This window comes from Quercus robur, chromosome 5 (genome assembly GCF_932294415.1).
Source record: "Quercus robur chromosome 5, dhQueRobu3.1, whole genome shotgun sequence".
Classification (NCBI taxonomy): Eukaryota; Viridiplantae; Streptophyta; class Magnoliopsida; order Fagales; family Fagaceae; genus Quercus; species Quercus robur.
Window position 1 is genome coordinate 80706737 of NC_065538.1, and position 12187 is coordinate 80718923.

The 12187-nt window shown below is 35.1% G+C and overlaps 1 long non-coding RNA gene and 1 pseudogene across 5 annotated transcripts; both read right to left on the bottom strand.

Moving 5' to 3' along the window:
- Positions 1-842: 842 nt before the first annotated feature.
- LOC126727329 (G-type lectin S-receptor-like serine/threonine-protein kinase RKS1) lies at positions 843-4472 on the bottom strand (annotated as a pseudogene).
- A 1916-nt stretch (positions 4473-6388) lies between these two features.
- LOC126727341 (uncharacterized) lies at positions 6389-11846 on the bottom strand. Of its 5 annotated transcripts, none has more exons than XR_007656219.1 (5): positions 11486-11846; positions 9878-11282; positions 9214-9270; positions 8379-8495; positions 6389-7261 (listed from the first exon to the last, which is right to left on the bottom strand). It is a non-coding gene; the product is annotated as an uncharacterized LOC126727341 (long non-coding RNA). The 5 variants fall into 5 exon arrangements; XR_007656220.1 differs by lacking the exon at positions 6389-7261 and adding an exon at positions 7375-7977; XR_007656216.1 differs by lacking the exon at positions 6389-7261 and having other exon boundaries at positions 8058-8495.
- Positions 11847-12187: the final 341 nt, after the last annotated feature.

Here is a 12187-nt window from a genome sequence, read left to right on the forward strand (position 1 = left end):
TTTAATAAGAGCCGATTAATTTTTTATAATATTTTGGTAGCTTTTGAGTCTCTCCATAGCATGTATAAACATACTGGGAAGGATGATTATATGGCTATCAAGCTTGATATGAGCAAAGCCTATGATAATAGAACGTAATTGTGACTTTGTGAGTATTTAAAATTCATATTTTTGCATGAATGCATCTGCATGAAGTGTTAGATGCAATTCTCACGAAGCATTAGATTCAGGTTTAATTTGATTATGGATTTTTCACCCAAAAGAAGTAGATTTAAATGTTATCTTCCTAAACATATATATCCAACATAAACTATGCAAATATGCAATAAATTTAGTCTAATGCGGCTTCAAATATTTTGTGGTTTAATTCAATCTTTATTGGTTAAATAACCACTTGAGTAAAAATCCAAGGGTTTGCTGGTGATTAGATTAGATGACCTTTAACATGTGATTTTAATTAAACCGCAAACACATTCCTATACATACTATCAATTCCCTTCCTTTATCTTGGGATCTTTATTGAAATTTCTTATATGTGTGTAATCCTAGTAATAGGGTGGTATATGTATATGCGAAATTGCTAATGATACATGTGACTCCTATTACAAGAGTAACACTAAAATTACAACAACCTCTGGAGAAAGCCCTAGTTTTGGGTGAACCAAAGTGCATTGATCTTTATTATGTTCTTTCTTTTTTGTTATTTGCATCCCATTAATTTGGGTTTGGTTTCACATTTCCTAATAGTTCGATTTTTTTAATGAAAATTTTCATTCATAAAAAGAAAAACCAATAGAGTGAGAGAGAAGAAAAAGAATTAAGGAATTTCATTTTTTTTCTTTAGTACATAAAATAATATAATGTTAATTAGTACTAAAAATTGTTATACAAGCAATTTAAATGAACCTCTACAGCTTTACCATTAGCGAGCTTCAACCTTAGATTTTGTCACTTCATTTATAGAACAAGAACCTCCTCCTATGACTGGAGCCAAATCTTGGATAGGTCTTCTAAAAATGAAAGCAGGTTGTTTAGGAGAAGGAAGTGTTGCCTCACTACTCAGCATATGAAGAACTGCCAACATTGTTGGTCGATCCATTACATCTTCTTGCACACATAAGAGCCCAATTTGAATGCATCTCAAGACTTGATCGGAAACATATGAATCATTTATCGATGAATCAATTATATCCAAAGCTCTACCTTCTCTCCATAGTTCCCATTCCTATGTGGTTCATATATAGCATTATCCATATAAAGCTATATTATAAATGAAAATTGTAAATATTGTTTTTTTTTTTTTTTTTTTTTGGTTACTTACATGGCCAATCAAAGTTAGGGAAGGGTGTTTCTGATAAGAATCGTTATTCTTCTTGCCGCTTATGATCTCCAACAATACGACACCAAAACTGAAGACATCTGATTTTATTGAAAATTTCCCAAATACTGCATACTCCGGTGACATATAACCACTGCATGTGAAAACATATCAAATGTAATTTTAATTTTGGCATTATGCTTTAATTTCTCTGTTTGTGTGCATGCAAGCTAGCATGTGTATGATACTTACTATGTTCCAACAACTCTAGTTGTTTTGTCTTGAATTTGGTCCCCTTTAAATATACGAGCCATGCCAAAGTCTGAAATTTTGTGGTTCATTTCAGCATCTAGTAAAATATTGCTAGTTTTAAGATCCCTATGGATAATTCTCAATCTTGAGTCTTGATGAAGATACAAAATCCCACGAGCAATCCCATCAACAATTTCACAGCGTTTTCTCCAATTTAGTATTGAACCTCTTGTATGATCTAAAATAAAATTTTGCTCCAACATGTGAGTTGACAATGTTGAAATATGTGGTTTTATGGACTAAAATTGAAGTCTTCGAACATATATATCATAAAATAAAATAAAATCGGTTAAGGCAATATTTTTTAGAAAGAAAAACTACCAAAAATGAAGAAGTCCAAGCTTTTGTTGGGCATGTACTCATAAATCAACATCTTTTCTTCCTCTTGAATGCAACACCCAAAAAGTTTGACAAGATTCCTATGCTGAAGTTTTGCAATCAGCATAACTTCATTTTTGAATTCTTCTATTCCTTGTCCTGAACTCTTGGATAGCCTTTTTACAGTTATCTGTTGTCCATTAGGTAATTGACCCTGAATTCAATATTCAAAATTAAGCACTCATGAGTACTAGTTTTAATGACTCCATCTGCTACATCATCAACTTATGTCTTAGCCTAAGAAACTCATTTCCCATAATTAACATCCACACAATAATGAAATATGAAACAGAGAAAAATGGGCAATATATCAACAACGTCATTATGAATTTTAGCTATACCTTAAAAACAGAGCCAAAACCACCTTGCCCAAGTTTGTTGGTCGGAGAGAAATTGTCAGTGGCTGCAACAATGCAACTTAGATTGAAAGTGGACAAATCTGGATGTCTACTACTGTCCTCGAGCTCATTTCCCTCCAAAGAGCATTTGGTACCAATAAAACTTAATGATTGATTGTGCAATTTTCTCATCACTGTCCTAAAGCATATTGACAAACATTGCTCACTATATTTTCGCAATTAAGCATTTATATATTTACATCATAGTAATGACTAATCTAAATGGTTCCTAATATATGGTACATTTTTTGCGACTTAGCAAAGCACACAATTCAACTGATTTTGTTACCTTTTGTTTTCCTCTTCTTCATTAGCAACATATAGACTAGCAAGGATACCAGAAAAAATGGCACAGCAACACACAATATTGTAATAGCCAGCAGCCTCTTGTTGCCACGAAAACCTTTGGACTTCCTTGTATACTTGGCTGAAAAGGGAAATAAAACAAGCAATGAGTCCAAGATCTAAAAGTGCAATAGGCAGAAATGAAAATAGTAAAACAAATAAATAAATAAAATGAAAGCAAGAAAAGGAGGCTACCTAACTCTGATGCATCCACACGAATATTTAAATCCCACCCTTCATCTGAATTCTCCAAAATGTCTACCAATTCACCATACCATGCCAAGCAACCTGTCCCCTTCCCATCAATATCTATACTAATAAAAGCTGTGCAAGAGCAATTACTCAAGCATGCCTGCTCACACTCTGAGCTACTCATACTCATGTCCATCCAAGCTGCATTAGCTGAATCAGGACCCTTCAAATGTTGCACCTTCACAAACCCTTCTCCCTTCCCACACATTGACATCCCCAACTTTTCCCTAACACAACCCTCAGAACCATCTCTGTGATACCAATCCCTTGGAGACTTGGGTTCATACCCTGGCAAACACATACAATCGAACCTATTAGAATTTTCAGGCTTACATTTACTATACGCACCACACTGTCCATACTTGTCACAGCGGTATTTAGGTACTGACCAAGTCTCCTTCCATTGAAGATCAGCTTCATTCCACATAAGTTGTTGTAGCAATCCAGAGTTGTCAACCACTAATCTAGAAATAATATCAGGGTCATCAAGAAAGTAAGCATAAGATACCTCATCTTTATTGTTTACAAAATCAATCGAATGACCTGATGAAGCTGTTGCTGTTGCTGGTGATGAGCTACGCCATGGCCATGGACCCAGCCGCCAATATGGGGTCAAACCCTTGTAAACAAACCCTTCAGGGGAACCAGAAATTTACATTTTATAGAAGCAGTCCCCAGATCCGGGGTCATCTTGTGACTTCCAAGATGTTAAGAACCTGTCTAGTCCAGTTATCAAATTCACACCAAGCCTCATTTTTGGAAGCAAAGTATCTGTGGGATAGTCGAAGCTTTGCCATAACAGTACCTTTTGGTTATTGTCTTGGACCAATACTAAGTTTCCTGAATCTTGAAGCTGAGCTACAGAGGAGGTTGAGGTGGTTGTTCCTTTAACAGACACATTTGTAGACCAAACAAGATGGTTAGAACTGTCGTGAAGGACAAGGTTTCCAAACTGGTTGACTGAGAGAACTCCGGAGGAATCATTGATAGGATCATTCCTGTTTGCAACCCATACTACGGTTTGATTTTTCACTTTAACATACCAAATACCAAGATACCGATGGCTAGAGTTACCAGGGCTGAAGAAGCCTAAGGCGAAATTTTTTTCTTTGGAAATCAAAGATTGGCCATCCTTGATGGATTGGTTTGGTGCTAAGATGTCAAGGGAAATGCAAAATGGGAAGAAGAGAACCATTAGAATTACTGACTTGAACATTTTTTTAGCATCTATGTTTTGTGCTAGTAGTCTTTTCTTTAAAAATAAATAAATAAATCTTTGGGGAAAAAATATTGATATTTTGTTTGATTGAGGATTATGAAGTCTCCAGACCAAAAAATAAGGAAGAGAGAGAGAGAGAGCTATGAACTATGAAGTCTTCCATCGCTCTTTTGTTTTAGGACTATGCGTTTTTCAATGTTCAAATGATCAGTTGCGTAACCAAAAAAATGTTATTGCGTCAAAGTCTACAGTCTTACATCAGTTACACCAACTGCGAATAGGAACTGAGTGAGGACATTCTAGGGTTCAATTTTTAGCATGGACTTTGGACTTTAAAATGTTTATATGAGCATAAAAAATGATCTTCTCGTCCAAATCAGCCCAGCCTGATTCCCAATGCTTTTGGCTGATAGCCTGTTCTTTTTTCTTTTCTTTTTTAGTGATAATTCAATCTTATAATAATGGTAGATGAAAGATTTGAACCCCAAATATTTTTGTTAAAAACACCGAGAAGTGTCAATTGAGCCACAGAGCTCATGTTTCCATTTCTACTTGATAATAGCTTTTACAAACTCCAGAGTCTACCATATGCATTGCTTATGTTTCAAAAAGAATGGGAAGCCATGTCTCTTGAGTCAGAATTTTTTACTAATAAAAGTTGCATAAGAAAACCGGCATTTGCCTATAGCAAAAGCTAGACGTGACTGGGGTCCATCATGATGATGATTGAACATTGATGCCCTGGACGAGTTGACAATAACTCATGTACATGGAATGATCATTGATCAATGGCAATGTGAAATGTAATATAAGGCTATAAATTGACCCAAATTCAGCTTCTCATATTCACATTGAAATATGACCAGGTAGGAGTTTTGGCGATCACGCGTTTTGGGGTGGACTCAAAGCTTGAGCACAGATAACAAAGCCTTACATGTGAAACATGCCCAGCTCTGAGTTTGCCTCAAGTTACTATCATGTAGCAAAAGGGTAAACAATAGTTATGTTATCATTCAGTAATATTCTATGAAGCACGAGTGCATTTCAGGACTCGGGTGTGGGTGCGGGTGCAGGTGTGAGACTCGGCAATTTTTGAAAAAGTAGGATGCGGGTGCGGTGAGACTCGGCGATTAAAAAATTATTAAAAATATTTTTATTTATATTTTTACTATTAAAATATTCTTAAAAAACACATTACTATGCCTTGATTCACAAAACAAAGAAAGAAGAAGGTAAGAAACAAATTACTATGCCTTTGAGGTGAGAATTTCGACTGTTCCGACTAGATTCAAGGCTGATTTTGGCCTGTTTCAGCCATTTCTGGCCTATTTTGGCCGTATCGGTCGCCGGCCGATACGACTTGATATGGCTGATACGACTCGATTCTGGCCGAATCAGCTCGATTCAGCGCAAATCAAAGCCGAGTCGGTGCGAATCCCGAAAAAAAAAAAAAAAAAAAAAAAAAAAAAAAAAAAAAAAAAACTCAGACGTGGCACCGATGCGCAGGCAACTGCGTCTGGCCACGTCGGACTCGAGTGCGGCACCCTCCTAGTCATGTCCGTGCTTTCTAGGTAATATTATTCTTTTAAGTACGAGTGATCAAGGAGTTTTGACAGGACCTGGTGCATTATTACTGGTTTGATCACACTAAATTTTGAGCATATATAAAACTCATCCAATATAACAACATGATGCAATCAAACACCTAAAGCTTGGCCTCAAACCAAAAGGAAACGAAAAAGTTTGACTTTAAACATGCTTAGAGTTATCTTTTTCCAACTCACTATGTGGCATTAAAGAAACCATCCATGTATAATTTTAGTCACATGACTTTGTTAATTATTCATGTGACTTCTTTAAATAATACACATAAATAGTCTTATAAATAACCACATAAACAGGTTTGAAAAGATAGTTCTAAACATATTATGAGTCAAAACTTTGTTAAAGCAAAAAACCAAGAAAATGGATGATGAAGGGACAGGAAAACAAATGCGAAACTTTAGATTCAAGTTTTGTTCAGTTTGCAATTCTTACTGAGATCATACAGATTTAAGGTGGGGACTTTTGTGAACATAAAGCCAATATAATTTATACCGTAGATTTTGGTCTTCAAATATATATGGTTACTAATTTCAAACTTAAGAAAAAATATGAATCAAAATATCCAAGAATTTTGCAGGTGATTAGATTAACACGTGAGGTTAAACATTAAACACATTACTATCAGTTGCTTATGACAAGGATATTTACTTGAAAATTAATAGAAGTTTGTTCCTAGACTACTATCCATCACAGACTGCACGTTTGGCTTTTAGCTTTCCTTAAAATTCTAATGCTCCTTCCATTGACGATCACCATCATTCCACAAAAGTTGTTGGAACAAACCAGAGTTGTCAACCACTACTCTAGAAATGATGGAGGGGTCATCAAAAAAGTAGGCATAAGATACCTCTTCTTCGTTGTAAACAAAATCGTACTTAAAACCCAAAGATACAGTTGTTGCTGCTGCCAATGTTTGCCATGGCCATGGAGCTGACCGCCAATACAGGGTCGAACCCTTATACAAGACAACCTGTGGAGAGCCAGTAGGATTCATCTTATAAAAGTATTGCCCAGTTCCAGGGTCATCTTGTGACTTCCAAGATGACAAAACCTGTCTACTCCAGTTATCCAATTCAACCCAACCTTATGTATGGAAGCAAAGTGTCTGTAAGGTAGTCATAGCTTTGCCATAACACCTTTTTGTTATTGCCCTGGGCCAATACCAGGTTCCCTGAATCTTGAAGCTGAGCAACAGAGGAGGTTGTCCCTTGGACAGAAATATTTGTAGACCAAACAACACGGTTATAACTGTCATGGAGGATGAGGTTTCCAAACAGGTTGATGGAGAGAACTCCAGAGGAATCATTGATAGGATCATTTCTGTTTGCAACCCAAATGACAGTTTGTTTTGTCACTTTGACATACCAAATTCCAAGATACTGATAGCTGGAGTTGCCAGGGCTGAAGATTGGCCATCCTTGATGGATTGGTCTGCTGTTAAGGTATCAAGGGAAGTGCAAAATGGAAAGAAAAGAATGATTAGAATGAAAGACAACCATTTTTTCAGCATCCATGTTTGTTTTAGTGATTATTTACTGGAATTTAAAAAAAAAAATAAAAAATTTGTTGGTTTGGAAAAATATATTGATATTTGGTTTGATTGAGAATTATGATGTCTCCTTACCAAGGGAGAGAGAGAGAAGGAGTTAGGAATCTCTCTGATCCTTGTCTCGGAATATTTTTATTTAGGACTAAGCATCCGTTCTTGCAAACCAAAATGGACTATTTAAAATAAGTATTTTGATATTTAATCTGCCAGTCATTTTCAAGTTGACAAAAGCGTTCACTGATAATTGATGCCTAGAATGCCTCCAGTCCCTAGATGCAATTCTGAACTTGTGATGCTTAGTGACTGTGTAAGCCGGCTTATTGACCTGATCCAATATCCATTTTGATACGCTATTTTTCTGTTTGAAAAAAGAGGTGCTTAGTCCATAGATTGGCTTATTAGGATACATAGAGTTATCAAGGCAGGGCAAACTATCCTGGCCTGCGATGGTAATTGGTAATTTGGCATCCTGACTAATCTAGGGCCAGCCGCAGCCAACTCATCTGAGCTTGATTCCTAGAGCTTTTTGTCCGTTCTTCAGCTAACCTCAGTCCAGCAAATTTCAGTGGCTTTTACAAACTAGTATGCAATCTACTCATGCCTTGCTTGTATCCAAAAAGAAAAGGTGTAAAACAATACAGCTCATTGGAAGCACAATTTTAACTTTTAAAAATGACAACATAGATTCACAACCAAGCATATGAGATCAATATATATTCTATCTGTCATGTAAAGCCTTAAGTACAAGGTAATGGACAAGGTAAACTGTATTGCACAACCAAAACAATTGGATTTATAATGTCTTTCATTAACCCTTTAATAGTGTAACATAATAGTCACCTCATTTATTGCACCATATCTCCCATCCATTTCAAACTCTGCTATATGAAGAAGCATATGATTAAATTTTTGGCCTAAAGTCAGTAAAAAAAGCAATGCTAATCCAAATTCTTATTGAGACATTATTAAAGAATGGTGTCATATGGTAGCCATAGAATATACCTTAGGACCCATGGTAAATTTGACAGCAACAGCAAGCTCCTCCACACCCTTTAGCATAAGACAGAGCCTGGGCCAAAACCCCGAATTTTATATTTTTGGTAGGGAGACTTCATATTCCTAAATCAAACCAAATATCAATATTTTTCCCCCATACCCCAAAAATAGTTATTTTAAGTGAAAGACCAATAACACAAACATGGATGCTGAAAAACTGGTCATTTCTTTGATTCTGATACTTCTTTTCTTCCCATTTTGCATTTCCCTTGACACCTTAACATCAGACCAATCCATAAAGGATGTCCAATTTTTTTTTTTTAATTCCAAACAATGATTATTGGAATTGGACCATAAGTTGGAGATACTATAGTTATCTCATTAAAATTAGCTTTGCATTCACGCGACTTTTATAAACTTTGTTGTATATCTCACAAGACCAATGGGGTAACAGGTCTTAATTATCTGTCTTATACTCTAGTAAAAAAAAATAAGATGGGCTTTTTTAGGCATAACATCATTAACTTGACCTAAGAAACCAAACCCAAGTGCCCAGGAATTTACAATCTGTGTATCACAAAATGAAATCACCAAAGAGCCAAAATAACCAACTCTTTTGGGTTCATGTGAGCTTTTGATAAGTCCATGAAACGTAATAGATCACTAACAAATGAATTATTCTTCAGCAAGCTATATATAATCACAAGTTTGGAGTTTTAAACTTATTACTTTTGCTACTTTAAATAGCAAATGCCAATATGATTAAGAAGTAAATTTAATTTTGCATTGCACTACAAGCTAAGTTGCCTTTCTCTTAGACAAGGCAAGGGGAAGCACATACCTCCCTGAGTTGACAAACCAACCAAGCTACACTAAAAAAAAATTGCTTTCCAGTCCACTGCACAGTAGCACCAGAAAGATTATAACGAAAAAAGAAAAAAAAAAAAATCATTTTTCATACATGCATAAATAATTCACTGCGCCATATAATAGATAGTGAAACAAAGTGTTTGAACATTATATCTATATTACTATTCCAGAACATTGAACATACATGTCACAAATTTTATTTCATCAGATAGAAAACTTTAATTGGACATGCCAATAGGCATACAAGTGTCTCAAACTCTACAATTTACAATAAAAACACATTGCAAAAACTTTTCAGTAGTCAAATTTTCAAAAAGATAAATTTATCTATTAGATAAGCATTAAATAGAATAAGCAGGTGCACAAAGATTGAAATCAACGTTAGATTTTGAGAAGTCAATAAAATGTAGTTTTTCACTAACAAAAAAACTAACCACCAAAGCCTCCAAAATCAACTAGAAAGCCCCAAAACCATGACCCAAATCTCAAAAACTAAACTTTCCGCTTCTAAACAAAGTAAAACATTCTAAATCAATACTACAGTTCATGTAAAAGATCAGAACATAACAGAACAAAAGAAGATTAAAAATTTTAAGAAAGAAGGAAAACGGATAATCAAAGCTTTGTCATAACACCTTTCTGTTATCCCCCTGGATCAATACCAGGTTTCTTGAATCTTGAAGCTGAACAACAGAGGAGGCTGTAACTTGGACAGAAACATTTGTAGACCAAAGAAGACAGTTAAAACTGTCATGGAGGACAAGGTTTCCAAACTGGTTGATGGAGAGAACTCCAGCGGAATCATTGATAGGATCATTCCTGTTTGCAATTCACACGACAGTTTGTTTTGTCAATCTGACATACCAAAAACCAAGAAACTGATAGCTGGAGTTGCCAGGGCTGAAGAAGCCTAAGGCAAAATTATTCTTTGGAAATCAAAGACTGGCCATCCTTGACGGATTCATCTGGTGTTAAGGTGTCAAGGGAAATGCAAAATGGAAAGAAAATAGTGATTAGAATCAAGGACATAACCAATTTTTCAGCATCCATGTTTGTTTTAGTGATCTTTTACTCTTTTTTTTGGGTTGGGAAAAACATATTGATATTTGGTTTGATTCAGGATTATGAAGTCTCTTTACCAAAAAAGAAAACAGATAGAGAATTATGAAGCCTTATCTCTCTAATCCCTATCTCTAAATCTTTTTATTATAGGGATTAAGCATCCCTTCTTTCAAACCAAAAATGTAGCGTACCAAAATGGATTTTGGATCAAGTCAATAAGCCAGCTTACACAGTCACAAGCATCGCAAGTCTAGAATTGCGTCTAGGGATTGGAGGCATTCTAGGCATCAATTATCAGTGAAGGCTTTTGTCAACTTGAAAATTACTAGCAGATTATTTAAAATATACTTTTCTTTAGTTTTAGAGAAACTTAATGGATGGCTAGAGTGACATGTTAGTATTGTTAACTTTTAGCATCTTTTCCTTACTTTAGTGAGTAATTGATAGTTTGATTAAGTTGGCAAACAAGTGGTCGAGAAAATGGGATGAGATTGGTTTATTGGGATATAGACAGTTATCAAGGGAAAAACAAAAAGGCTGGGCCAACTATTCCTGCTTGAGATGGTAAGTGGTAATTCAGCATCTTCACTGATCTTGGCCCAGCCACAGCCAACTAGTCTGAGCATGATTTCTAGAGCTTTCATAAATCAACCTATTAATAGTTGATTAAGCTTTTACAAACTAGCATGCTGTCTACTATACGCTTTGCTTGCTTTTTAAAAGAAAAGGTTGAAGACGGAACAGCTCATTGGAAGCACAATTTTAAAGTTCAAAAGACTACATAGACTCCCAACCAAGCACATGAGATCAATATATAATGTATCTGGCATGTAAGCCTTAAGTACAAGGTATTGAACAAGGTAAACTGTATTGCACGACCAAAACACATGGATTTATAATGTCTTTTTTTGACTCTTCAATACTGTAACATAATACTCACATCATTTATTGTACCATATCTCTCATCCATTTCAAAATCTGGTGTTCGGAGAGAGCGTTTTTTTTTAAAAAAAAATTAAAAATTAAAAAAAATCAATAAAGAATTGATTTTGGGCCAAAAATCAGTAGAAAGACCAATGCTAATCAAACTTCTTATTTAGATATGAATTGCATAGATTGCATGAGTTAGAAATATGAATTAAAGAATGGTGTGATTATGTAGCTATAGAATATCAAAATACCTTAGGACCCATGGTGACTTTGACGGCTACAGCAAGCTCCACCACACCCTTTAGCATAAGACAAAGAGCCCAGGCCAAAAACCCGAATTTGATATCTTTGGCTACATAGTTTCTTCTCCTCCTCAATCCACTGCCAATCTAAATCACACAACAGAGAGCATTGTCCTTCTCTCTCAACAACAACACCACAAGGCAAGCACAAACACTCTCAAGTCTCAACAATCCCCCTCTCTCTCCAAGCTGAAAGCTCGCATTTTTCTTCAAGAATGGAGTTGGGTTTCGTCATAAAGTGAAGGAAGTCAAGGATACAAGCTGGTGGGTCATCAGTGTTAGAACTTGGGATAAAAGCCATCTCCCAAATTGTCACCGAAAATCTCCGTTTTTTTAAAAAAAAAAAAAACCTAATACATTTTATTTTATTTTAAAGTTAACTACAAAATTAGTTATAACTTAAAATTACAACTTTACTCAATATCTTTTTTATTAGAGGAGAATTTTAATAAATTCACTATTGGATTACATTTTCATTTTATACCCTCCATATTTGTAAAATTTCTAAAAAATTAAAAATTAATAGCTATGTTATCAGTAAGTTGTTTAAATTGCAAATTTTTGTAGTTTAAAATTATGTATAAAATATAATTTATAGATTATATAATAAATAATATCTGATTGACCCAAAAAAATTGACATGTGTATTAA